The sequence below is a fragment of the Acomys russatus genome, chromosome 2 (genome assembly GCF_903995435.1).
Source record: "Acomys russatus chromosome 2, mAcoRus1.1, whole genome shotgun sequence".
Lineage (NCBI taxonomy): Eukaryota > Metazoa > Chordata > Mammalia > Rodentia > Muridae > Acomys > Acomys russatus.
Window position 1 is genome coordinate 70,188,692 of NC_067138.1, and position 26,522 is coordinate 70,215,213.

A 26,522-nucleotide genomic window follows, 5' to 3' on the forward strand; every position below is an offset into this window, starting at 1 on the left:
CAGGATGGTTTCTGGAAAGAAATTTCCCACTCTGAAGTCGCAGCCTTCCAGTGAAGGTACCCAGCAGAAGGCGGGGTGGTGGGAAGCAGGCAGGGAGAGGGAGAAGAACAGGAAGAGAATACATATACGGCACTGTTATAATGAAACTTATTTTATACAGTGAATATGATTAAATAATAAAAATGCCATGCACAACTAGACAGTGTTAAATGGAACCCACCTTTGAGGTGAGAGATAAAAATCCAGCTGCGGTTACCAGAGCAGATGGAGGTCTGGAGTTGGAGGCCGAACGGCAGGTTCCTCCTGTCCAGCATGGTGCTCTGAAAAGGAGGAATCCCAGGGTGTGGAAAGGGTTTAGTAAGGAATGCTGACTGAGAACTCTCTGTAGGCTGGAATCAGGGTTGTAGGCCAGGAATAGACCAGATGACCTAGAAGGAAACAGAACTCTTACCATGAAATGTATAAAGTGCAGCAGAGCCTTGGGAGACCGAGAGGAACTAACAGTGGGCCGACGCTATTGGAGGTAGAGTGGTGAGTCCTGAGATCCACGGATTCCTCAGGGAAGGAGAAACCTCATATACCCTGTATCCCACAGGGGAATTTTGCTGACTCCCAGGCACCATAATCTTTGTGGAGCTTGCTGTGCCCCATAGCAGCTTTCACAGACACATTCCTTTGTTAACCCACAGGGCTAGTATCTACCCAGAAACTCTCAAGGCCTTCGTATCTCCAGAGGAGCTCAGAGTCTGACTTTGGCACCACTCCTGCCAGACCGTCTTACCAATCCTGTTTTACATCTGCCCAGGGTATGGTAGTCAGACTCCCCTGTATAGGGAGCATACTTAATGCACTTAGTAGGTGCTTTACAGTGTTTGGCAGTATATGCAAAGTGGAAGAAGCCAAGTACAAATGGTCATACAGTATTTCATTTATGTAAGATTTCTGGCAGAGGCAAAATTACACTGAAAGTTCCCAGAAGCATCTATGAGGCTGATTAACTGATTAGAACATCAGCGATTATGCAAAGACTGGAATGTAGCAAGTCCAGAACCTAATTACAATTAACTGGGCTATCTCCATCCCCTTAATAGCCATTCCTTGGCCATCTCCATGTCTGACCTAATATCCTTAAGACAGATTACCAGGCGTGGCATAACCTTTTGCAATATATTAATTTTGTGAGACTGTTGCCTCATAAGAAGATGGAATTTGTCAGGTGTGGTGGCACACACCTGTAATTCCAGCACTCAGGGAGGCAGAGGCAGGCTGATCTCTGTGAGTTCGAGGCCAGCCTGATCTACAAAGAGTGTCCAGGACAGTCAAGGCTAACACAGAGAAACCCTGTCTCAAAAACAAACAAACAAACAAAACAAACAAACAAAAAGATGGAATTTGGAGTTACCTAAATCTGTGTTCCCAGGCCATGGTCTCTCATATTTGGCTTTGCCTTACCCTTTTGAGGTGAGAGCTAAGTTTTTGTGTTGACACCATAAAGCCAAAAAACCAGACTAATAGTTGGCAAGGTCCCAGGGAAAGAGGAAATGGCTGCTTAAGGGTATCTACTTTCTTTTCAAGTGATGAAAAATATCTTGGAAATAGCACAATAGGAGAATAACATTACAAACATGCCAGATGCCACAGAACTGTCTACTCAAACTACTCAAAAAATGGTTAATGGTTAATTTTATGTCATCACTTTTCAAAAAAAATCATGTCCCATACATAAGGAACATGATCTATGTTGTTAGGGTCATCTTTTTGTGCACTGTGTAAAAAATGTCTTTGTATTATTCAAGCACTGAGTTCTGTACTGGCCGAGAGCTGATTACAGGCCAGACTTTGGTATTGTCCTGCATCATATTTGTAAACACTCCCTCCAATGCCTTCTTGGTTTAATAAAGAGCTGAATGGCCTATAGCAAAGACAGGAGAGGAAGGCGGGACTTCCAGGAGAGATAGGAATTCTGGGTAAGAATCAGGCAGGGGAGGAAGGTGCAGGGACTGAGAGACTGAGGAGAGATGACAAGTCACGTGATAGAATGTAGATTAAACAGGATAATTTAAGATAAGAGCCAGTTGGGAACAAGCCTAAGCTAAGGCCAGGCTTTCATAATAAATATAAAATGCCTCCCTGTCATTATTGGGAGCTGGCAGTCCAAGAAAGTCCCTTTATAATAGGCCCCCACGTTTATAGTGTATTTCACATACACATAAAATACTTATAAGCCACGTGATTCAGATGGAATTATTCTATTTGTGGGTTTTAAACAGTTTGGCAAATATGTTTAAGTGTGTTTTCTCGGTCACTTTTTGCTTCTGGAACAAAATGCCGTGATAAACAACTGAAGGGAGGAAAGACTTATTTTAGCTCACGGGTTCAAAGGGTTTATTCCACAATTTAGTTCCATCGCTTTGGGGGCGCAACAAAGAAAATCATGGCAGTGGAGCCAGGAAGGAAAGAGTAAGAAAGGGGCCTGACACGGTACACTTCAAGGCCTCTAATGACTCCTTCCTCCAACATACTAATTTCTATCAACTTCCAAGAATGCCTTCAAATTACAACCCATCAGCAGGCTAATCCAGCTGTCAAGTGGGAATCTTCCCGAACTAGTCTGTCCCACAAAGTGTCAGCCCTGACCTTGGCACTGGGACTAGGCCCTCAAGCCAGGAGCCTTGGTTGTAGGGGCCTTCATATGCAAATCACAACAGCCGTAGACAGTTTAGGAGACCCAAGCAAAGCTGCAGCAAAAAATCAGATCTGGCCTGTGATTCTCGGGTTCTCTGGCCTTGATGACAACAAGAACTGGAAAGGCACCCAAAGGAGCTCTTCAGGAAGAAGCCTCCTGAGAAATCCGTGGTCTTTCACTTGGCAGAGTAGAAAGCTATGTGGCATTTCACCCGAACAGGTGAGGGGTGGGGGCAGGTGAGAGAGTGAACCAGAACGGGGAAGCCCCGATGACGCGTCTACAGCAACAAACTTTCAACAAGTTTGAATTTAATCATGATTGATCCCATATCTTCCTCCTCTTCGTCTCTGATTTCTTTGGTCTCTGCTTTTTCCTCAAAAGAGAGAAGAAAACAAGAAAATAGAGAAGAGTCGAGGCTTCCTTTCTCTTAAAAAGCCATTCCTTATTCACCCTCTCTCTCCCGCCCCCTCCCTCCCTCGCACATATATTATCAATTACTCACTGAAGGGGCTAGAGATAGCTCGGTGGTTAGGAGCAGGGGATCCAGGCTTAATTTCCAGCACACATACGTCCATTTGCGGGGTATCTGACACTCTCTTCTGGTCTTCACAGGAACCATGTGTGCAAGTGGTGCACAGACATACATGGAGGCCAAATACCCATACAGATAAAATAAATTTTTTAAAAGAATAAAATAAAAAGACCTTTTTAACATTTCTAATATTACATTTCTAAAATTTATCTTGGTTGGCTGGTTTTGTTTGGGACACAGTTAGTTTCCCTCCGGAGCCCAGGATGGCCTGGGATTTCACTATTGTTACTCACCTGCTCTCAAACTCATGGCAATCCTCTTGCACTGTCCTCTCAAGTGCTGGGATTATAAGCATTAGCTACCACCCTTGGCTTCATAACTACATTTAAAGGGCCTCTTAGAGGACAGACAGTATGTGGCCTGTTTCCTCTACTCTTGACAGTTTTAATCTTTTTAGTATTTTCAGGAATATGACTGTGGTGATAGGATAAAAATACCCTTGCATTCAAAGAGACTGTAACTTTGGCTGGACCACACAGCCAGACTTACTAATCCACCTTGAGGTCACACAGGACTTAAGACTGTTATCTTACAGTAATCAACTTTTACAACCTAAGTTAATGCATAGCTGTAATCTTAAATTATGTACTATTTTATGGCCCTGACCCAGGACAATTCATGTGTGTCCCCCTAGTCACTTGCTGAAAACAACAAAAATAGAGGTTAAAAGCAATCTTATAAAATGAATAGACACCATAAATACCCAACACAATCTATGGGTACTGCTTAATAAACCGTGTTTGTCATCTGGATCAGTTGGAGCCGGTGATGTAAAGTACCCATTCTCCCCCCCCCACCCACCCACCCCATGTGATACTTTCTGTGCTGATCAATAAAAGAGAGAGAAAGGCCCTTGATTGTCGACAGACACAGAAATAGGTACAGCTTATTTCACTAGACAGCCTTCAGGAAGGCACAGACTCACACAAGAGACAAACACAGACAATGGAAGACAGGGAGAGCAAAGCAGAGAATGCAGATCTAGGCTTCCTCTTGGTTAAATGACATCAAAAGGAAGAGCTCTGATGTCTTTCCTTAATGCAACGCTGGCATTAAGCAGAGATGTGTCTCTTTTTGCGTATGTGTATATGTGTGTTTGCACGTGTGTGTTTGTGTGGAAGTGCACTAGCATGCGTGTGGAAGCCAGAGGAGGACCTTAGGTGTCCTGCTCTCTCTCTCTCTCTCTCTCTCTCTCTCTCTCTCTCTCTCTCTCTCTCTCTCTCTCTCTCTCTCTCTCTCTCCCTTGACACAGGAGGGGGCAGGGGTAGCACATTAATACTGGAGAAAGAGCTGGTTGGGCAAGCCATTAACACTAGAGGGATCGCGGAGCCAGGAGAACACATTCCTTCCTGAGCTAACACCAGATGACCTTGGTGCTACAAATGGCCTATCTAAGATTCACAAAGTTCTTTGAAGAAATACACTTAAAAGAGAGAGAGAGAGAGAGAGAGAGAGAGAGAGAGAGAGAGAGAGAGAGAGAGAGAGAGAGAGAGAGAGTGTTAAGCTCACAGTGGCAACTAGAGATAGCCTTATCTGATAGCAACTGACCCGCCCCCCGCCCCCTGCCCCCCAAGATGGGATTACTAAGAAACATATTTCCCTGAGCAAATGGCGAACAAAGAAAACAAAGGGGAAAAAGAAAAAAGAAAAGAAAGAAAGTTAAGCTATGAGTGGTCTTGGTGCCTTTTTCCTGTAGCCATTTGGACATTAGACCCCCTTATGTTAACTAGGATCCCCATGCTTAGGGGGCACAGGGAGGTGAGGAACTTATTAAAAAAAAAAAAAGCTCCCAGGTCAACGCCAGGGGTCACTTCCCGAGACCTTTGGTTTGGGGTTGGGCGGGGACCAGCCTGAGCTGAATTAAAGATCCCTCTTGTGTTTACAGCAGTTTTGAGTCTTCTGGTTCTTTTGGGGGGCATCTCAAAATCTGGGTGCAGCAGCGGCCCTCCTTCTCCTCTCCTCAGGTCTCTCCTCTTGCTAAGATACTCCCTGTCTCCCCCAGCCTGGGAACCTTAGCCACGCTATCCCATTTGCCCTGCCCAGGTGTGATGGCATTTTATTGGTCAAACAGGTTAGGCTCTTAGGCAAGGTGGGTCACAGAGACAGCAAGCAGTAATCAGCGTCAAAATGCATCAGTCTAGATAGGATCTGGCCCACAATTACCTGGGCATTGCCAAGATAAAGAGAGAAAAGGGAAGTAAACCATTTTGGTGGTGACAGTGCTCAACATGTGTGTCTTGAGAGTCACTGTGTTTTTGTTTTATTTTGCATACGTGTGTGTGTGTGTGCGCGCGCGCGCGGGCGTGTGCGTGCGTGCGTGCGTGAACATGCACATGAACACACGCACTCATACCATAGCATATATGTAGAGGTCAGAGGACAATTTGTGGGACCCAGAGATTGAACTCAGGTCATCAATGCCTTTACCAATGAGCCATCTCGCCATTGTTTGTTTCCTAGCTGCAGAGATATCCTTTTGTTTCTAACCTCCTGGGTTGCTGCAGCATGAACTCTACATCTTCAATGGCTGAAGTTTCTTTCCTCCAGTTGTGAAATTGCATCCTTAAGAGAGCTTCAGGGTCATGGTGCATGGGAAATAGTTTGAGGTTTTATGTTTTATTCTAGTCTTGCATTTGATCCGTCAAATTTACCTAAGTAGAGAGTGCTGAGGCAGATGCTATTTCCCGCTAGCATTTGAAAGGCATTCCCCCTTCTGTCTTTTATTTGCCACGTTGCTGTCGAGGATTCCAAAGCTATTCTGATCTCAAATCCTTTTGCTGACATAGAAGACGGAGGTATAGGCTTAGATTCTTCAAAACCGACTTCATTTAGAGTTCTTAAACCCTTCAACCTCTAACCCACCGATGAGAGGAAGGGGAGAAAGAATGTTAATAGGAAAAATAAGTTGTGGACCTGTTTAGACATAGTTCCTTGGGCAAATTCCATGTTGTATTGTCAGGATACTAGCAGTCCAGTCCAATAGCCAACACCAAACAGCAACACGAATCCGAAGCCATGGTACAACCCAGCAGACAACACAAGGCTCCGCTGACTTGGCAGGAAGGAGTCAGTGGAAGTGCCCAGAATCCTCTGAAGTACGAGGAAAAGTTCTCTCTGCGAAGCAAACACCAGCAAAGGCCAGGAAAGGGTTGCAAGGCATAGCAGTGCAAAAGTGTCATCTAAGTGTCTGTGGGGCTGTATTTATATTTTCCCTAAATATCAGGTGCCCTTTCATGTGTCTGTTTTCAGCAAAATATAACATGGCACAACTGAGGTTTGTTTGGTTTTTTGTTTTGTTTTGTTTTGTTTGTTTTGTTTTGAGACAGGGTTTCTCTGTGTAGCCCTGGCTATCCTAGACTCACTTTGTAGACCAGGCTGGCCTTGAACTCACAGCAATCCGCCTGCCTCTGCCTCCCAAGTGCTGAGATTAAAGGTGTGTGCCACCATGCCCGGCACACATGCTAGACTCAGATCAATTGAGAGTCACAGTCCAGAGTCGATACAAAAGCAAAGGAATTTTATTGAGCCGACGCACCGACGTCCACCAAGCTCCGAGGAGATGGAAGACCCCATTCTGCAAGAGTTGGGGGATTAATATACCATATACAGAAGCAAAACTTAGTGACAATGGTTAATGACTGCTAGACTAACAATGGGGTGGGGGGGTCTAAGGTAGTAAACTCTAAGTAGGGTGAGATAGGGGCAGTAAATTCTGGGGCAAGGTTGAGATGGAGGCGAGTGGAGAATGTTTAACTTGTTCTTCTCAGTTCAATGTTACTGTGTTTGCTCTCATTATCGGCCTGCGATTCTCAACTTGCTTTGCTCAGCTAACAACGCTATTGTTAAGTCCAAGGCACCTGGAATCCTACATTTCCTTAGCTAATAATGTTGCCGCTGAGGTCAGGCCACCTGGAGTCTTACACACACAACTGAGTTTTTAAAGAAACCAAAAACCTTCACTTCTCTGAGGAATTTTACTTTTTCACCTAACCCACATGACGCCCTACGCCATGCTTCTGTGTTCTGTTTCTGTCACTGCGTGGTTTCTCTTGACGGTGTCTTTTAGTATGAACCTTCTGTACTTCCGTTCTGGCAAACTCTTCAGAACTGCTTCATTGATAACTTTTATATCCTCTGGCTTGTTTATTTGTTTTTTCTTCCCTTTTTGGAACTCCTCTATTTCTCCCTCCATTGTCTTTCCTTTTTTCCTCCCCTCCTGGTTTCCCTTTATACACTGCCAGTCCCCAGGCATCCTGCAGAATCCCCACTGCCTGCTCCTCTGGCTCCTGCTTCCCAACTTCACAAATGGGAAGCAAGCAAACAGAAACAACCCCCTGCTGTGGCCTCTCCCATCGCCAGGTCCGGCAGTGGGGGAGCGGGCAGAACATGGAGCCTGCCGTCTCTACCTCCTTGATAAATACAAATGCCCCGAACAGGAAGGAAATCCAGTTCCTGATGGCTCAGATTTCATTTTTCTTAAGTAGCAAGATGAAACCATCTGGGCAGGTTAGGACTAGAATGAGGGTTCTGTGTGCCACCAGGGTTCCTGCTTGCTTCACTTTCTTTCTGCCCATACAACCCTAGCTGGTGCCCTTGTCCTCATGCCTGCCGCCTTTTGAATGCATGCTGGTGTGCTTTTTATCACAGGATCCTGCTTCTAGCAGGACCAGAAGGAAAAAAAAAAAATCATGTTCCAGTTGTTTGTGTCCTGGAAAAAGAGTGTTCCAGGGAGCCTAGAGACGAGGGTTACCAGGGTCAGTGGGGGACCCTCAGAAGTGCTAAAGTGGAGAGCCTGGGCACTCTCTTCAATAACTAAATCAAAATGGTCACTGAACCAGCAGACTGGCAGACTGGCTCTGAATTCCTCAGGTTGTATTTAAAAGTGTGTGTGTGTGTGTGTGTGTGTGTGTGTGTGTGTGTGTGTGTTTAATGGGTAGAGAGGTAGATCTTGTAAGAGTTTTCAGTAAACAAATGAAGGAAATGCTAAATGAATGAACTAAATGATCATTTTGTTGGCTTGACAATTGCTTTGGGAAATTTTTAGGTTGGCTTTGAGTTTGAGGGAGTCTCTCTTGGCTCCTAAGGGAGCTTAACTTAAAGGACCAGAATTCCAGAAAACTGAACAGCCACCAAAGCCTCTCAAATTCAAAACATAAAATGTTTGGATGCCAGAGGGTGAATTTTGAAAGAAGCCAATTACAGGGTCATACGTGGGAACTTGTGGGGGTGGGAGTCTCCCCAGTGTAGCAGGGGCTGGTCTCTGGGAATGAGATAGCATAAAGCTACTACTTTGGGGGGTTTTCTGAGGGTCTTATTGTAGAAACTAGGGTGAGATACAGCAAAGGAGTGAGCTGGTCAGTCCACATGGCCCAGTCAGTGAGATACCAGAAGAACTAAAATTGGATTTCCGGGTTACTGGGGCAAAGGTTAAGAAATAAGCCTACAGGAGATAATCTGGCCAGCTGCAAAGAGCAGTCCCAGTAGAGATAGCGTTGCCTAGTGACTGACCCAAAGGGTCCCACCGGAGATAGAGTTGATAAGAAACCCAGTTTTATGGCCACATTCCGTCCTGCCCACCAGAGATAGGGTTAATAAGAAACCAGACACTTCCCTGGACAAGGCGGTAGAAAGAGAACAAAGAAAGCTAAGCCATGGGTGGTCTTGGATCCTTTTTCTGTAGCTTGTCACTTTAGACATTAGGCCTCTTTATGTTACTCAACCAATAGCTGCTTGCCAGGCTGGAACTCCACTGCATCAGTGTTTTGCTTGTACAGATGTCTGTGTGAGGGGATCAGATCTTGGAGTTACAGACAACTGCCATCTCTCTAGTCCCTAGCTAATGAAAATTATTGAGTGTCTAATGTGTCAGGTGACTTCTTCCTCAAGGTGGATTGCTCTGAAGGAGGTCTACAGTACCACAGGAGAAGATGTGAAGAGCACACAGCAAGTTGTAGAATCTATGGTGGAATGTGTGTGAGGCAGGAAGCGAAGCCAGAGGAGAGCGTGGATCGTGGCAGAGAGTGAGGGTAGCTTCTATTCGAAGCTGTTTATAGAACTTCTTCCTGAGGGTGTAATGTTTTTTAAAATATATTTTATTAATTTATTCATATTACATCTCAATTGTTATCCCATTCCTTGTATCCTCCCATTCCTCTCTCCCTCCCATTTTCCCCTTACTCCCCTCCCCTATGACTGTGACTGAGGAGGACTTCCTCCCCCTGTATATGCTCATAGGGTATTGAGTCTCTTCTTGGTAGCCTGCTATCCTTCCTCTGAGTGCCACCAGGCCTCCCCATCCAGGGGACGTGGTCAAATATGGGGCACTGAGGGTGTAATGTTTTAAGCTTTGCTGGAGCCCACTCCAGCTAATTTGAACAGCACCTAGAATAGGGAGTGAGGCTTAGGGGAAAAAAAAGGATAACAGAAAAAAGAAATAGAGGCAAGAAAGAGGCAGAAACAAGACATAGATTTGGGAGGACTGGAAGTCAATACCGCAGCCCCGACTTTATTGGTAAGAACATATTTAAACACTGTAGGCTCATTTTTCTTAACAAATATATTTTTTTACGACCTTATTAACCAAGAGTACCTCACTTATAACCTGACTAACTTAAACAAAAGGAAAAGGAGATTAAAAAACACAATAATGAAACCTTAAGGATATCAGTTCCGAGGAGTGATTCTCCTGGCATAGTCAGTAGGATTTCTTCTGCTGGAACCTGGAGCAACCAGAACCCAGAGCATCAGACGGAGCCTGGAGCCCCGAAGCTTTCCCTTGAGTGGTTCTCTCTAGGAGTATCTCGAAGTGGAGCTATGAACAGCCAAAACTATCCCAAGTCTCCAATGGCCCCACCTCCTGTTTTTGGCTACGTTTATATCTCCTCTCAGAATTTGTTCAAGGATGTTTTTCAGCTGGTTAACAATCAATAGGGGATACCAATTGAGATGTAATCCAAGTAAATTAATTAAAAAGTAAAAATAAAATAAAATGATAAAAACAAAAACAACCAATCTCCCCCACATGGTGGTTCGACTTCTAAGGGGATAAGCATCATCTGCTCTCTCACAAGTCTTTTTCTCATCCCACACTTGTAATCTAAACAGAAAACATGTTTATCTCTCCTTCAAAACACTTCCTGGGCATGGGAAAAGGCCAGAAACCATTTTTATCACACAAAGCTATTGTTTTTAAATTATCTGTATTATCAGTAGGCCCAGCTAGGGATCAATCAAGACACAGACACTTGTTATATTTTAAAATAGCTCTTGTTAACCTAGGGCAGGGCAGACATAATCCTCTAAACTGCCTCCATAGTGGGGCTTCTATCAAGCTACCTCCCATCCATAATCCCAAATACTTGTTAATGTTCTTTATCTGGGCCGGATTCTCCATCTTCACCAGCCATGTGCTTCCCCTCCATCTAACCCATGGCGGCCTTCTTTCTCCTCTCGGGACCCTCTCCTCATCTTCCTTCTCCTTTCTTCTTCTTCCCAGGATTCTTCTCTCTCTCCCTAAGCCCAGGAATCTTAACCACACCTCTGTCTCCTCTGTCCTGCCCAGGTGGAATGACTTTTTATTAATCAAAAGATGGGTCACAGAGACAGCAAGCACTAATTAGTATCAAAATACATTAGACCATCCCCCAACAATTCCCCCTTTCTGTCTAAATAAAAGGTTATTTTTTATGTATATACAGTAAGTACAATTATGAAAAACTATAAAAACCAATAGGCAAGACTTACACATATGATATCCAATCCAAAGGTATTTAGCAACCTTGCAGAAAATATTATCTATTCTATCTTGGTGAGTCTAAAGTTATGAACTGAAACAATATCTATTAAAGCTTATATCTGTCAACCTAAAAGTATTTTTCTAGACATAAAAGTATCCTCTTAACTACTAAACAACTAAGCTTAATTTTAAAACTATCTGATTTTCAACCCCATCAGAGACTTGAGAAGGAATAAATTTAATAACCTGAGTAAACAGGAAGTGCAGATTAGCAGCTTCCAAAATGAAAAACTGACAGTTTGCTGCCTAAACAGACACCCAAAACTCTCTATAACATTGGAGCATCACTTTCAGCCTTCTGGCCTGGTGTATCTGACAGACATATTTGTAAAGCAGGAACCACTGAGGACTTGCTTACCCTGTCTTGGCAGAGGTTGGCTGTCAACTCTTCCTGCATCCAAACTTGCCCATTTTAGGCAGAATTTTGTCTGTGGGAGAAACAAGGACATTTTTGTCCCATGGCTGTTTTGCCACACTCAAGCCACCTCCACAAGGAGGTTCTTCAATGCTCATCATCTTCTTTATGGAAGCTGGGTGCTGCCAGGAGTTAACCTGTCTTGTTGTCAAAGAATCCTTAAATTAATAAAAACATTTTAAAATGCCATGTTCTGTAGGTCTCTGAGGCTTTTGAAGACCATACCTATTTTGTCTTCTTTATCTGTAGAATTGTATCTGTTAAGCCTAAAATGTATATTCTTATACTTGACATGACCATGAGCTGATCAATTAACAACTGACTTGTATTATTTAATTATCCTAAACAGCCTATAAGAACACTATCAGAGTATTGGAAGCAAACCATGTATTAATTGAGTTGGATGTGTACAATACCTCATGTCAGAGCAGAAATACAATGTGTGAAGAATAATATTAAATTTGAATTCTATTTCTTTTTTTAATTTTTTATTATTAATTTATTCTTGTTACATCTCAATGGTTATCCCATCCCTTGTGTCCTCCCATTCTTCCCTCCCTCCCCCCCCTTTTCCCCTTATTTCCCTCCCCTATGACTGTTCCTGAGGGGGATTACCTCCCCCTGTATATTCTCATAGGGTATCAAGTCTCTTCTTGGCTACCTGCTGTCCTTCCTCTGAGTGCCACCAGGTCTCCCCCTCCAGGGGACATGGTCAAATGTGAGGCACCAGAGTACGTGAGAAAGTCATATCCCACTCTCCACTCAACTGTGGAGAATGTTCTGACCATTGTCTAGATCTGGGTAGGGGTTTAAAGTTTACCACCTGTATTGTCCTTGGCTGGTGCCTTAGTTTGAGCGGGGCCCCTGGGCCCAAATCTGCCTATCATAATGTTCTACTTGAAGGTTTCTAGGACCCTCTGGATCCTTCTACTTTGCCATTCTCCCATGCTTCTCTCAAAATTTGAAAATCTAAGGGAAATGGACGATTTTCTTGATCAATTTCATTTGCCAAAGTTGAGAATTCTATTTCAATGTATCAAAATTAAACTTATTTTATATCAATATACAAAATTTTATATTAATGAATCAAAATCAACCTTATTTGTCAGTAACAATTAAGGCCTTGAGTTGAGGAATAGATCGAATAATCCACTTTTTGTCTTATCATCCCTATATATCTGTATGCTCCCCTTTCTTTCTTTACAACCCCTATCTCCATACCTTTTAATGACAATATACAGCTATAGCCTAAGAAAGCAACCAAAAACCTACCCAACCTCCTTTAAGGGAAACAGGGCATTTTTCTCTTAAAGTTTCTTCAAGCTGATTTGGGGCAGAGAATGCCTATTCAGGGCCCAAATTTGAAAAAAAAAAAAAAAAAAAAAGGTTAAACAAGCTGGGAACAGTATTCATGGTTCAGTCTCTAAATGTTGAGAAATCCCAGGCTTAATTTTAGTTCTGTGTGGGACAGTCTGAAATACTGGACCAATTTGGATTAGGAGCCTTTTTTGAAGCTGTCTTTTTCTGATGAGGAACCACAACCAAAACACTTGGGGCAGGATGTCAGCATCTCAGCATGCTGGACAAGTTATCTCAAGGACCCACATCCTCCTAGAATCAGTAGAGCTTGAATGCATACTTGGCAGAACATTTTACTATCCTCCTTAAACCAGAGCAGAGATCATGAGAGCAACTCCTGCAGACAGAGAGCCTTTGCAAATGGCTCCTGACAAGCTTTGCCTGGAGGAAGCCAAAATCTCTGATCCACCATTGACACCCATAGTATTTTTCATTGTGTGACAGCCAGCAAAAGAACCTCTGATCTGCTACATCTGACATGTTAGGACTGTAGCATCAGAGTGGAGATTACTTTGGGAACAAATTTACAGTGTTGTCATCACATGTCAGAGTAAGCAAGGGAAAGGCATCCCCATGCCTACTACTGTAAGGCTCTCTCTCTCAGCCAGCCTGGGAAGGTGACCCAGGCAAGCTTGGGAAAATGACCCAAAAAGAATTGAAGGCCAGCTCAGCTTCAGTTTCTGAGATCAAAGTGGCCAACCGAGATAAACAATTTCCACTAAGATAAACAGTTTTCAAAAAGGTACCATCTGCAAATTCTGGAAACTCCCCAACACCCCTCCCTGCCAAGAATAGCCCCCAAGACCAACGACCCTGGCAATAGCCAATAACATTTAGACAAACACCCCTAGCGACCACCAGGGCCAATCCTAACATAGGGCATGTAGCGCCTCCTAACTTTTGCGGTTTTAACCTTTAAAAAGTCTGTAACAGTGACTCGGGGTGCGCCTCCTCCCTCGCTCCCGAGTGAGTGCTGAGGCCCCCTGATGCGCATCATCAATAAACCTTGTGCTTTTGCATCAACACTGTGGTCCTCGAGTGGTCTCTCGCGACGACCCCCTATTACCCGAGTGGACTCTAGGGTCCAACACTACCTGTACTGAAAAGGATCTTTTGACCTAGTTTCTGACAAGCCAGGGTCTTGGGAGCTGTCCACGGTTCTGATCATGTCAGCACGCCGTCTTTCCTGCTTCTGCCTCTGTCTTTGTGCTGGGGTTTCCTTGTGCTGGGGTTTCCTTGTACTGGGGTTTGAACCTTGACTGCCCCTTGTAGTCTGACTCAACACATCTCTAATTCATAAATACTTGCTGAGTACACCCTACGAACTAACATTCTGTGATGGTACTAATATAAAATAGAAAGGAATACACAGAAAAATAAAAGGAAATGAATTAGAAAAAGCAGGGATGTCTGGGTATAGTGGAGCACACCTTTAATCCCAGCACTTGGGAGGCAGAGGCAGAGGCAGACAGATCACTGTGAATTCGAGACCAGCCTGGTCTACAGAGTGAGTTCCAGGACAGCTAAGGCTATACACAGAGAAACCCTGTCTCGAAAACCAAGCCAAACCAAAAACAAAGAAAAAGGAAAGAAGAGCTTTTACAGTTTGGGTCTGATGTCCTCTGGAGGCTCATGTGTTTGAACATGTGGTTGCCAATCCAGTCTCAGACACCATGTCATCCTCCTCATAATGAGACCCAAATTAGCCTCTCTTTCCTCAAATTGCGATAGTAGGGCATTTTGTCAGAGCAAGGAGAAAAGCAACTAATAGAATATGCAAATTTTATGCAAATCTACAAGTTCAGGTAAAAGACACATTGTAGCTGTTTAAGTGAGGAAAGAAATGACATCTTCAGTAGCAAAGAGATACAAACCAAATTGCCTTTGTTGGCTAATCTGAAAGAATTAAGTCAGGGAAACAAATACTTTGAGAGTAGCATCTGGACAAACTCACAGTATAGTACCCTGAAGCAGTAACAACCAGCATGCCTCTGCTCTGTCAGGTTTTTCCATCCTGGTGTAATTGAAGATTGGTTTCACATCTGTAAAAATTGATGGGCGCCTAACTATCTAAAAACAAGGCTTTCACCTGACACTGCAGAGCAGAACAGAGCACCACCATCTTCTTTACTAAGCAGTGGACTGAACTTGTTTTCAGAATTGGTATGGAGTCTTTTTTATCATCTTTCCTCTAGCCTCTTAGATATGTTGAGTACCACCTTCAGAGTTAATCCTGGCCATGGAGCTGTAGAGATTCCAGGAAGAAAGGAGAACCTCCTGGAGCATGGGTTCACCCTGCAGGAGAGGAAGGCACCTCCTTCCTTAGCTGGGTGAGCTAAGGCAATCAATGTGAATCACCCTCATTTATTTGCCCAGGAACGAGAGACTTTTAAAAAGGGCGAGGAGGAGGAACATTACTTTCAGAATTAGCAGAAGTGGGAATTTTCCTTCCTGGATTGCCTGATCAAAGTTTGAAGGTCAGCTTAAACATAGAGATGATGTCGCATCAGGGAGCATTCCCTAGTTCCATCCTCCTCCTCTCAGGCTAGAATCGGCTTCTATTTCTTTTTTTTTTTCTTTTTTTTTCTTTTTTTTTTTTTTTTTTGTTTTTTGAGACAAGGTTTCTCTATGTAGCCTTGGCCATCCTGGACTTGCTTTGTAGACCAGGCCGGCTTCAAACCCACAGAGATCCGCCTGCTTCTGCCTCCCTGAGTGCTCGGATTAAAGGTGTTGTGCCATCAGGCACAGCTCAGTATAATTGATTTTACATGACACTGGAAAGTAGACACAAAACTCACACTAGGGCCACTTTTGCATTTGCACTGTCTGGTACAGTACAAGCCATGTGGCGTATCTCTCTGTGCCATAGAATCCCACTGGTTCCCTGCCCTTGTGCTTATATGTTCCTCAGATCAAGACAAGAAAAAGTTAACCACTGCTGAGCTCTGTGCTAGGCTGCTAAACTCCAGAGTGAGGGTGGGGACGGAGGGCTTTAGATCATATTCTCTCTGCTGAGATCCTATGCTCTAGAGAGAAGTATGGAAGTTTAAACGCACTGGAGTCAGGAACAGAGCGTGGGTGTACAGTGTCCGTGTGAGTGCTGCTGCTCACTGTAGGATATGCCTGATACATGGAGAGCTCACTGCATGACATAGACGACAGGGCCCACTGGGCAGGGCAATACATCTGCACCACCCAGAAAAGCCATGCTGCTTCCTAGTGAGATGCTGAAACCTGCCAGGGCTTTTGGAGTTTGTCCTTTTGCCAGAATGAAATGTCTGGCTGGGGATCTAACTGATCTTAGTCAGGCACTTTGTGCATTTGTTGACCCCAGCCCAGTCCTAACACCCAAGCCCATGCCTGATGGCATTCCATGCCAAGTGTGATTACATTTCCCATCCTTGACCTTCCAGTTTCCATGAAAAAAAAAAAAAATGGTTTAAATATAGGTGTGATGCATCTGCAGAGGATCCCTTTCTTCACCACTAATTTTGTGACCTTGGGCTAGCCACTTGTCCTCTGGCTGAGACATCATAGAAATGACAACCATAAATGACTTGCTCACTGCTGAATTCTGTTTACTTAGCACAGAATTTGGTATATTCTCCATACTCCATAGAGCCAAGGTTTGTGTGATGGGTAATATTGTCATCTTTGCAAGACCTAGGCTCGCCTTAGAGATGGACCTCTAGGTATGTCTGTGAAGGGGTTTCTTGGTGACGTTAACGGAGGTGAGAAGACCCACACAGCATCATCCTGCGGGCTGCACCACTCCATGGGCTGGGCTCCCAGGCTGAATGGAAAGGAGAAAGTGAGCTAAGATTCAGCTTTCTCTGTTTTCTGGAGCACTGATGTGATGTGACCAGCTGCCTCATTCCTGCCACTGTGTCTACCCTGCTGTGAAGGACTGCTCCATCACATTGTGACCCAGAACAACTCCTCCCTTCTTTAGTCACTTTTGTCAGTGAGGGAAGTAATTGTTACAGTTTGGCAGTTTTAATATGATAATTAGGTGGGGCCTAGATAGAGGAAGCAGGTCACCAGGAACGTGTTCTTGGCAGCTTTATCTTGTCTGCACCCCACCTTCGTCATCCTCCACCGAGTTCCAACACCATGATATTCTGCCCAAGCCTATGTTGCCAAGCAACCATGGATTGTTGGAACCCTCTGAAAAGCTGAGCAAATAAATCATTCCTCCCATTTAGTTGCGCCAAGCATTCTGTCACAGTGACACAATGTCTAACCATAGGCATTCCTTAAGAATGTGGATGTGTCTTGTCTACTCTGAAATGCAATTTTGGACATGAAAGGCACTTATACTCAAGATGGACTTGGCTCAACATAAACATAAAGCAAAGCTGCTCTGTCTTTTCTTTTTCTCTGTTAGGGATACTCTCATGTGTCAGAGGTTATTCAGGAGTTCCTTAAATTCTTCTGAAAGGAGAGTCATGCCGAGGGGAACAGACACATTCTTCTTCTGATTGGTAGGCTTGCTCAGGTAATTATTATCTTACTTAGTGTCTATTACTGGGAAGAGACACCATGATGAAAGCAACTATTACAAGACAAAGTGTTTAACTGGGGCCTTGCTTACAACTTCAGAGGTTTAGTCCATTCTTATCCTGCCAGGAAGCATGGTGGCATTCAGACAGATGCTGGAACTACATCCTGATCTGTAGGCAGGGAGTGAGGGGGACTGTAGGCTTGACATGAGCTTTTTAAAAAAAAAAAAAAAGATTTATTTATTTGTTTGTTTATTTATTTATTTATTATGTATACATTGCTCTGCCTGCTTGTACCCCTGCAGGCCAGAATCAGATCACATTATAGATGGTTGTGAGCCACCATGTGGTTGCTGGGAATTGAACTCTGGACCTCTGGAAGAGGAGTCAGTGCTCCTAACCACTGAACCATTTCTCCAGCCCGACATGAGCTTTTGAGAGCCCAAAGCCCACCTCCAGTAACGTGCTCCTTCCCACATGGCCACTCATCCTTCTTGTGATCCTCCTAATACTACCAAGAGCTCCACTCCCTGGTGACTAAGCATTCACATGTATGAGCCAATGGGGGCTGTCCTTATTTCAACCACGGAGATGCTATGGAGGCCAAAGAGCAAATTCTGTGACCTGGGAGTCAGGAAGCATCAGGAATAGCGTGGGCTGAGGCAGGCCAAGGCGAGGCGCGCTGGCCTTTCTCACTGTCCTCTCTCCAGGATTCCCACTCAGAACACGGAAAGCCTGGCATAGCAGCTTTTTCCTGAGTCCTCCTCACGCACCTCTGTGTGGCAGAGCCACCGCTACACTCTCCACAGGCACCAGTGTACCACACTCCTAAGCAGCACAGCACCAACTGAAGCCAGTCACATCTTCTGTCTCTTGATCTAAAAGAAGACATGTCCAATGTCACAACTGGAACACGGACAGTCATCTGCAGCCCGGGGCACGAGGGAAACTCATGAACAAGCAGTGGAGGTTAGAAGGCTGGTCTCTCGAGGCTGTGTGACCCAGATAAGCCATTTAGTCATTCAGAACATCACTTTTAAGAGGGTCAGTAAGGTGATGCACATACAAAGAGTCTGTTCTTGTTAAAGAATGGGTCGGGAGGGGCTGAAGAGTGGCTCAGCAGTTAAGAGTGCTTAACTGCTTATGTAAAGGGTACCCCTCAGCACCCACGGAACTGTGACTTTAGTTCAGAAGATGCAGCACACTCTTCAAGCTTTCATGGACACGAGGCACCCATGTGGTACACTCACATACACATAACTAAAATACTCATGCACATAAAAATAACTAAATCCCTTAAAAATATTTTTTCTGAGCCAGGCATGGTGGTACATGCCTTTAATGCCACCCAGGATTTGGGAGGCAGAGGCAGGGGATCTCTGTGAATTCAAAGCTAGTCTCCCATCTAAGGCTACACAGTAAGACTCTGTTTTTGTTGTTGTTGTTTGTTTTTTGTTTTTTTTAAGGCCGTAAATATTTCCTTACCATTTGTTGTCACCATTTTATTTTTTCCCAAGGGAAACTGGTAGAATGTCATTCTTCTGTGTAGATGTTTATTAAAGCACTTTATCTAAAAATAAAACACCAAGATTATTTACTCTTTACATAGAGACTTTGGATTCAGAGATGTTTATTTTCTTTCTTCCATGAATTTACAAAAATTATAGGTTTATTCTCTAGAGAAATGTCCTTGAACACAAATAGCTAACATTTCCTTTATGATGTGTGTGATTGGTTATTTGGTGTTCAGAAGTCCATGGATCTGAGGTTTGGGGAGATTTATTTGTTTTTACTGTTGTGGTGATGGTGGTGGTTTTGTTTTGTTGTTGTTGTTTTTGCTTTTCGAGACAGGGTTTATCTTATAACTCTGGCTGTACTGACTCACTCTGTAGACCAGGCTGGCCTGGAACTCACACAGATCTGACTGCCTCTGCCTCCTGTGCACCACCATGCCTGGCTTTTTTTTTTTTTTTTTTTAATCTAAGGTTTTAAACATCTAGAAAAGCAGCGCTTGAACACCAACGCATCTCAGAAGCCAGTTGATGCATCTCCTTAGTCTATCAGCAATGGGGTTCAGTTCAGCCCTGTCAGAGATAGCAATCCAGGCTGAACTCATGCCTCTGAACACATCCTTCCTCTGTCATTGCCCCTCAAGTGTCACAGCTTATATGGACCCACAGCAATGACCAATGAATATAGGAATAAACACAACAGAGAAGCAGCTGGGGACAGGTGGATACCTTCCGGTGACATGATGGAACTAGCTTGCAGCTAGCCTCTGCTAACAGGTGCTGCTGGGTCCTTGATAAGCCTGATCCCCAGATTACAGAACAATGCTCCTCCCTCCCTCTGCTGTGACACTGCACTTCGGCCACCTGCAGAGCAGACAGCTAGAGGATTACACTTCAGGAGACAGTGCGCCTCCTGGGGAGGGAATACAGGCTGACAGCTGGGCCACCAGCCTCTTCATCAGGGAAGGTAAGTTGTAGGGACTCACATGGTGACTTCTTTCACACATGGTAGCAGGTGTTCTGTTCAGTCCCCCCATTAGGAGTGGCCCCTATCAGTTTCTGAATGTTGGGACCCTGGGTACCCATCTCTCAACCTGTGGGTCGCGACCCCCTGGAAAGGTTCAAACGGCCTTTTCACGGTGGTCTCAAGATATCCTGCACGTCCGGGCGTTGTTTACATTACAATTCATAACCGTAGCAAAATTAAAGTTACAAAGCAGCAGTGGAAATTCTAATTGTATTACAAGGTCACAGCATTAGGAAAGTTGAGGACCGCTGCTTTAAGGAGACTGCTCTCAACAGATCAAAGCATCGATGCAGCCCCTGGTCTGTGTCGTCTCTCCCACTAGCTTTTTGTACTGCGCAGGGAGAGGATATGAGTATTCAGAATCTTGGCCCATTCACTGGGCCGAGGCTGTGTAAAAACAGCGACATTTACATGGACTTCTCTGTCGTGGGGTAAAACTGAGCATGCCACATTTTGGGACCAAGGATTCTTACGTGTGCAGTACATCTGTGGCACGTTTCTATAGCCTTCTATAAGAGAGCAAAGAAAAGGATTCGACCTAGCTTGCAAGACTTAGGCAAGAAAGACTCCCAGCTAAAATGTCCTATGCGGTGAGTAGGCTTCATGTTTTCTTTCTAAAATCCCCCCACCCTCCACTCCCCTACACCCCAACCCCCCACCCTGTTTCTCCAAGAAGTGGGTCACGAGTGCACGTGCTGTCTTCTAATAAAACCCGACAGCAGCGATTGGGATAGCTAAAGTGTTAAGTAGAACTTGAGAGAGAAGTTTGTCTGACAGAGCTCAAAGGCAGCGGCTTCCAGCTGGCATTCCAGCTCTGCTGTTTGGCTCAGACCAACTACGCCATTGCTCCGGCCACCCATGCGGGTCTGAGAGACCACATATTGTGTTCCAGGAAGTTTGTGCGGGACCACACTGCTGTCATCTCGGGGAACAGTGGGGTGAAGCAAGGACAGGCCTTGCCTGGTCCTTCTCCTCCCACCAGGCATTTTTCTCAAGTGCGGCTCAGAGCGAGCACCGTCGCCACCTAGTGGCCAATTCCTATTAAAACCAAATCAAACCAAAGCGATGTGGTTTTTCACCACAAGGGCACTTGGCTACCTAGTAAGGTAGTCATTAGCTGCATGTGACTCTCAGTTACCTGAAATGTGGCTAGTCCAAATTGAGCGGTGCCATAAAGGTGAAGCGCGTTGCATTTTAAAGGCCTATTATTAAAAATAACTATAACTGTTTACTCTTCAATTTTATCTCAATTACATGACTAATGGCATTTTGGCTACATTAGTTAACCAATACACTAATTTCACCTGTCTCCCCTCACACGTGTGTGTGTGTGTGTGTGTGTGTGTGTGTGTGTGTGTGTGTGTGTGATATACATGTATTTATGCTGGGGTTCTTACTGTCATGGGCACATGTGGAGGCCAGAGGCTGGTATGAGGATGTCTTAGTCAGTTGTCAGTCTCCATTTTGTTATTTGAGATGGGGGTTTCCATTGACACTGGAAGCTCCGGTTTTGGCCAGCCTAGCTGGCTAACTGAGTCCCTAGCATCTACCTGTCTCTGACCCCAGCCCTGAGATCACAGGCACATAATGACAAATCCAGATTTTTTTGCTTCTTGCATGGGTGCTGGCAGTGTAACAGGGCCCCAGACCTTAGCACAACTGACTCCATGATGGAAGTACCATTTAGCATGCAGCGCCACCAGCCAAAATGAAAACAAAGACCTAATCCATCAAAAACTATAGTTCTGGGAAAGTCTCTAAATGTACTAAACTTACTTTTTTGGCTTCTGGCTAAATGTGTTTTGGGGTCTTTTTGTTTTGTTTTGTTTGTTTAACTAAATCTGTCAAACTAAGTTTGTCAACCCAAAACATGATTTTTGTCTTTAAAAGCCCACCCTGAGGACGATTCAGAGCTACACTGGGATCCTGAACACCCAGTATAGTAGCCCACCATTTAATAAAGACTCTCTACTGGCTTAAACCACTGTCCGAGCAGTCTTATCTGGTGGATGCCTGCTAACAGGCAGTTCCAGCCTGCCCTGCACACTAGGTGTCCTTAAGATACAAGCCGCTGTCCTTGCCAGCATCAGCTATCTCTCCCATCAGTTGTGCAATGTTTTCTTTTTTTCTTTTTCTTTTTTTTTTTTGGTTTTTCAAGACAGGGTTTCTCTGTGTAGCCTTGGCCATCCTGGACTCACTTTGTCGACCAGGCTGGCCTCGAACTCACAGCAATCCGCTTGCCTCTGCCTCCCGAGTGCTACGATTAAAGGCTTGCACCACCACGCCAGGCTCGTGCAATGTTTTCTAAACTGAGTCATGCTCAGAATTATCTCTTTTTGTTCCTTGGAACCAAGGAAATGAGGCAAACTGAAAGGAAGCGGATTCCTGCTTGTTGCAGACCGACATCATTTCTAAGGGCCCAGAGCCCTCAGGAAAACCACAGAGGCACACACTCAGCATCTTTGCATGATTCTCAGAAGAGTGTGCCAGGACATGACAGTCCTATGGAGAGGAGCAGCCCTGGGCAGATGGATGGCCTTCCCCATTTTACAGATAAAAAAATGATAACAGAGAGGCTCCAGTGCCCTGCCGGGTCACACACGGACTCACAGAATGCTAACACTAAAGACAGTGTCAGAGATTAAAGGCCCCAAGGCAGAGCTCTGCAGTGCCCTCATCTGTAAACTGAAGCTATTTATTAAGATGCATCTAAGCAGTAGTGTCTGAGCATAATTAGCAGTTTTTTCATTAACCAAGTCTGTTAATAGCTTCTTTCTGCTTATATTTGAAAACATTTAAAAAATAGTTGAATTGAAATAGTTTCCAAAGGGAGTCACTTTTTTTTTTTTAGTTTGATTTTATTATTTTTAATTACGTGTATGTGCCTGTGTGTGTGTGCTCATGAGTGAAGGTACCAGCAGAGGTCAGAGGCATCACAACACCTCCAGCTGGGGCTAAGGGGGTTGAGAGCCACCTGATAGAGGTGCTGGGAATAGACTTAGGTCCTCTGTGAGAGCAGTACGTGCTCTTTACTGTAGAGCCATCTCTCCAGCCCAAGTAGGCCTGGGTTTTATATAATTTTAAAATAATTGTGGTTCATGTCCCCTGGAGGGGGAGGCCTGGTGGCACTCAGAGGAAGGACAGCAAGTAGCCAAGAAGAGACTTGATACCCTATGAGAATATATAGGGGGACGTAATCCCCCTCAGGAACAGTCATAGGGGAGGGGAATAATGGGAAAAATGGGGGGGGGAGGAATGGGAGGATACAAGGAATGGGATAAACATTGAGATGTAACAAGAATAAATTAATAAAATAAATAAATAAATAAATAAAAAACAAAAAACAAAACAAAACAAAAATAATTGTGGTTCATAAACCAGTAAAAAAAATTGTGTTAATTGTTGGCATTTTCCTCCTGCAAGGCTTATGTTATAAGCTACTAGGAGGTATGTGTGTGTGGTGTGGTGTGTGTGTGTGTGTGCACGCTCTGTTCAGAACAAATGACTTGAGGTAGATTTACTGTTTTTTGTTTTCTTAATATATATTTCTAAGTAATATTTATGTAAATAATATTATAATTTCTTTCTTTTCTGAGACAGGATTTCTCTATGTAACCTTAGCTGTCCTGGGCTTGCTTGCTTTGTAGACCAGGCTGGCCTTGAACTCACAGTGATCTTCCTGCCTCTCTGCCTCTGCCTCCCTGAGTGCTGGGATTACAGGCATGTGCCACCAGGCCTGGATGATTTTATAGTCTTTTTTTTTTTCTTTAAGGTTTTTCAAGACAGAGTTTTTCTGTGCAATAGTCCTGGCTATCCTGGACTTGCTTTTGTAGACCAGGCTGGCCTCAAACTCACAGTGATCTGCCTGCCGAGTGCTGGGACTAAAGGCGTGTGCCACCATGCCCAGCCTTTTATAGTCTCTTAACTGCTTTAAACAATATACTCATATGCGGTAGAATATGTCTATCATCCCAGCACCTGGGCAGTGAAGGCAGGAGGATCAAAAGCTCAGGATATCCTTGGCTACTTGACAATTTCAAGGTTATTCTGGCATATGCCCCGTTTCTATATACATACACACATTTATATACATATGTGTATAAACCCTTGTTCACATACTAAGAACATATATGATAACGAGAAGCTCATCAGAGTCTGAACTTGGCAGGAAGTGGGAGAGGCGCATGGCCGACTTGGCTGACGTGATGACTCTAGGTACTAGTTTTGGATTAGGGTGTTTTCTCGCCTTCTTTAAAAGAAGAATGTGGCCATACCTCATGGTTCTGGCATGGCACTGGGGATGGCCTACTCCAACTGTCGGCATGGTTCGAAAGCTCCATATTGTCTACATTGAAAATATATCAAAGAGCAGTGACTTATGCCAAGAACACCCCCGCCGGAGGAAAGAGAAACAATGTTTACTCCTCGGGAATACTGAAGTGCCCTGCAGTGCACACTGACCTGTGACAGTGCCACCAGCAATACTTTCAACTCTAGCCACCAAGTCTTTTGTATTTTCTGTTTGGAAATTGTAAGGAGATGAAGTGGGGGGGAAACATAGTGTTCAACTCATAGTTTTGTATGTTTAGCATTTAAATATAAATTCTTGGGCTGGAAAAATGGCTCAGTGGTCAAGAGCATATATGGTCTTCCAGAGGACCCATGTTTGGTTCCCATCACCAACTTGGGCTGTTCCTGACTGCTCATGATTTCAGCCCCAGAGGCATCCAATGCTGCTCTGGTCTCTTTGGGTACTTGCACTCACATGTACACAATCACACAATCAAAACTAGTAAGAAGCCAGTTGGGGGTGGTGCGCACCTTTAATCCCATCACTCGGCAGGCAGAGGCAGGCAGATCTCTGTGAGTTCAAGGCCAGCCTGGTCTACAAATTGAGTTCCAGGCCAGCCAAGGCTACACAGAGAAACCCCGTCTTTAATAAAAAAAAAAAAATAGTAAGAATTAATCTAAAAAATAAAGATCAACTCTCAATAAAGATCAACTGTGACATTGGTACAGTTCACAGCCTTCTTTCCTGCCTGCTTCGGTTGCAACCCTGATAGTTTGTGATAGAAGTGTCCCATATAGATTGTTCATAACACACTTAACTGCAGTTGTTGATCAAGAATGGGTTGGTTGCAGGGCATGGTGACCTAAGTCCTTTAATCCCAGCATTTGGGAAGCAGAGGCAGGTAGATCTCTGGGTTAAAGGATAGCCTGGTCTGCAGAGGCAGTTCCGGAAGGCCAGGGCTACACAGAGAAACCCTGTCTTGCAAACAGAACAGAACAGAACAGAACAAAACAGAGAAAGGGTTGGCTGCTGCTGCTGATTAGAGAAGCGGGTGTGGTGGTGCTGTCCTGAAAATCCAGCACTTGGCAAGGAGAGGCAGGAAGATCAGGAGTTGAAGGCCAGCCAACTACATAGTAAATCTGAGGTCAGCCTTGGCTACTTGAAACTCACTCTCAAAACAATGACAACAGCAACAAAATAGTTATGATGATTGTTAGTGACATCCTTTGGAAGGCGGAAGGTAACTGTTGCATTGAGATTGATTCTTCTAGATGTAGAGCAGGGACCCTGGCAGTCCCCTGTGGCAGTGCTGACTGCAGTGAAAAAGGGCGTCAGACCCAGCTGGCAGCTCACACACACACACACACACACACACACACACACACACACACACACACACACAAAAGAACTATTGTCACTGTGTGTCTGATTGTGCCCAAAGTCCTGTGACAGGAAGGAGGCTGGGACCCATGGTGGTGTCTGTCATCAAGCAGAGCACAGAGCTCGGCTGTGTTTTCCTGCCTTTCTCTGCTTGTCTCACGCTGCACAGCTCTGATGGTTTATCAAAGGTGAGGTTTGCGCAAGTTTCTCTTAGTCCATCCTTGCAGTGTCTCTATGCAGACGCCAGAGAATAGCTGTCCCTGTTTCATAAGATTTACATCTCCATACGTTTTTGAGGACAGTTAACAAGACTTGCCATGCACAGAGACAATATTCCTCTTGTATTGATTTCAAATAAAAATGTTAAAAATAGCAATATGCCACACTGAGACCTACATATAGATGGCCCTCCTCCTTTGCCAGGTGTGAACCTGCTTGCTTTTTTTTTTTTTTTTTTTTTTTTGCATTTCAAAAACAAAACTAAACAGTTTGTTTACAGTAGAAATGTGTCAGTTTCCTTATGTGAACCTCATGGCCTATTTGTTGGTTTACCTTACTTTGCTGTAATCCCATCCAGTGTACCTCAGATCCCACCCTAGGATCACATTTACTGGAAAAGGATGGAGGGGTCCTTTAGAGACCCTTCCAACACTGTGACTTCCGAAGATGAAAATCGTGTATTTGGTTGTCGTTAAGGCCCCTTGTGCATCGCTTTTTTTGAGAAGCCCACACTCGGGCAGGCACTACCCTTTCCCTAAGCACTGCTCTTTGTATTGGCTCCCATGCTCAGTGAATTGTAAAATTCCTTGTCAGGGTCTGGAGAGATGGCTCGGTGGTTAAGAGCCCTTGCTACTCTTCTAGAGGACCTTGGTTCTGTTCCCAGGACCCACATAGCTATAAATCCTGTTCCAGAGAACCCAATGCTCTCGTCTGGTCCCCCTCAGGCACTGCACGTGAGTGGTGC

General features: G+C 44.4%; 1 pseudogene; it reads left to right on the forward strand.

Moving 5' to 3' along the window:
- The first annotated feature begins 24,017 nt into the window (after positions 1–24,017).
- On the forward strand, positions 24,018–24,262 carry LOC127198461 (MICOS complex subunit Mic10-like; annotated as a pseudogene).
- The last annotated feature ends 2,260 nt before the right edge of the window (positions 24,263–26,522 follow it).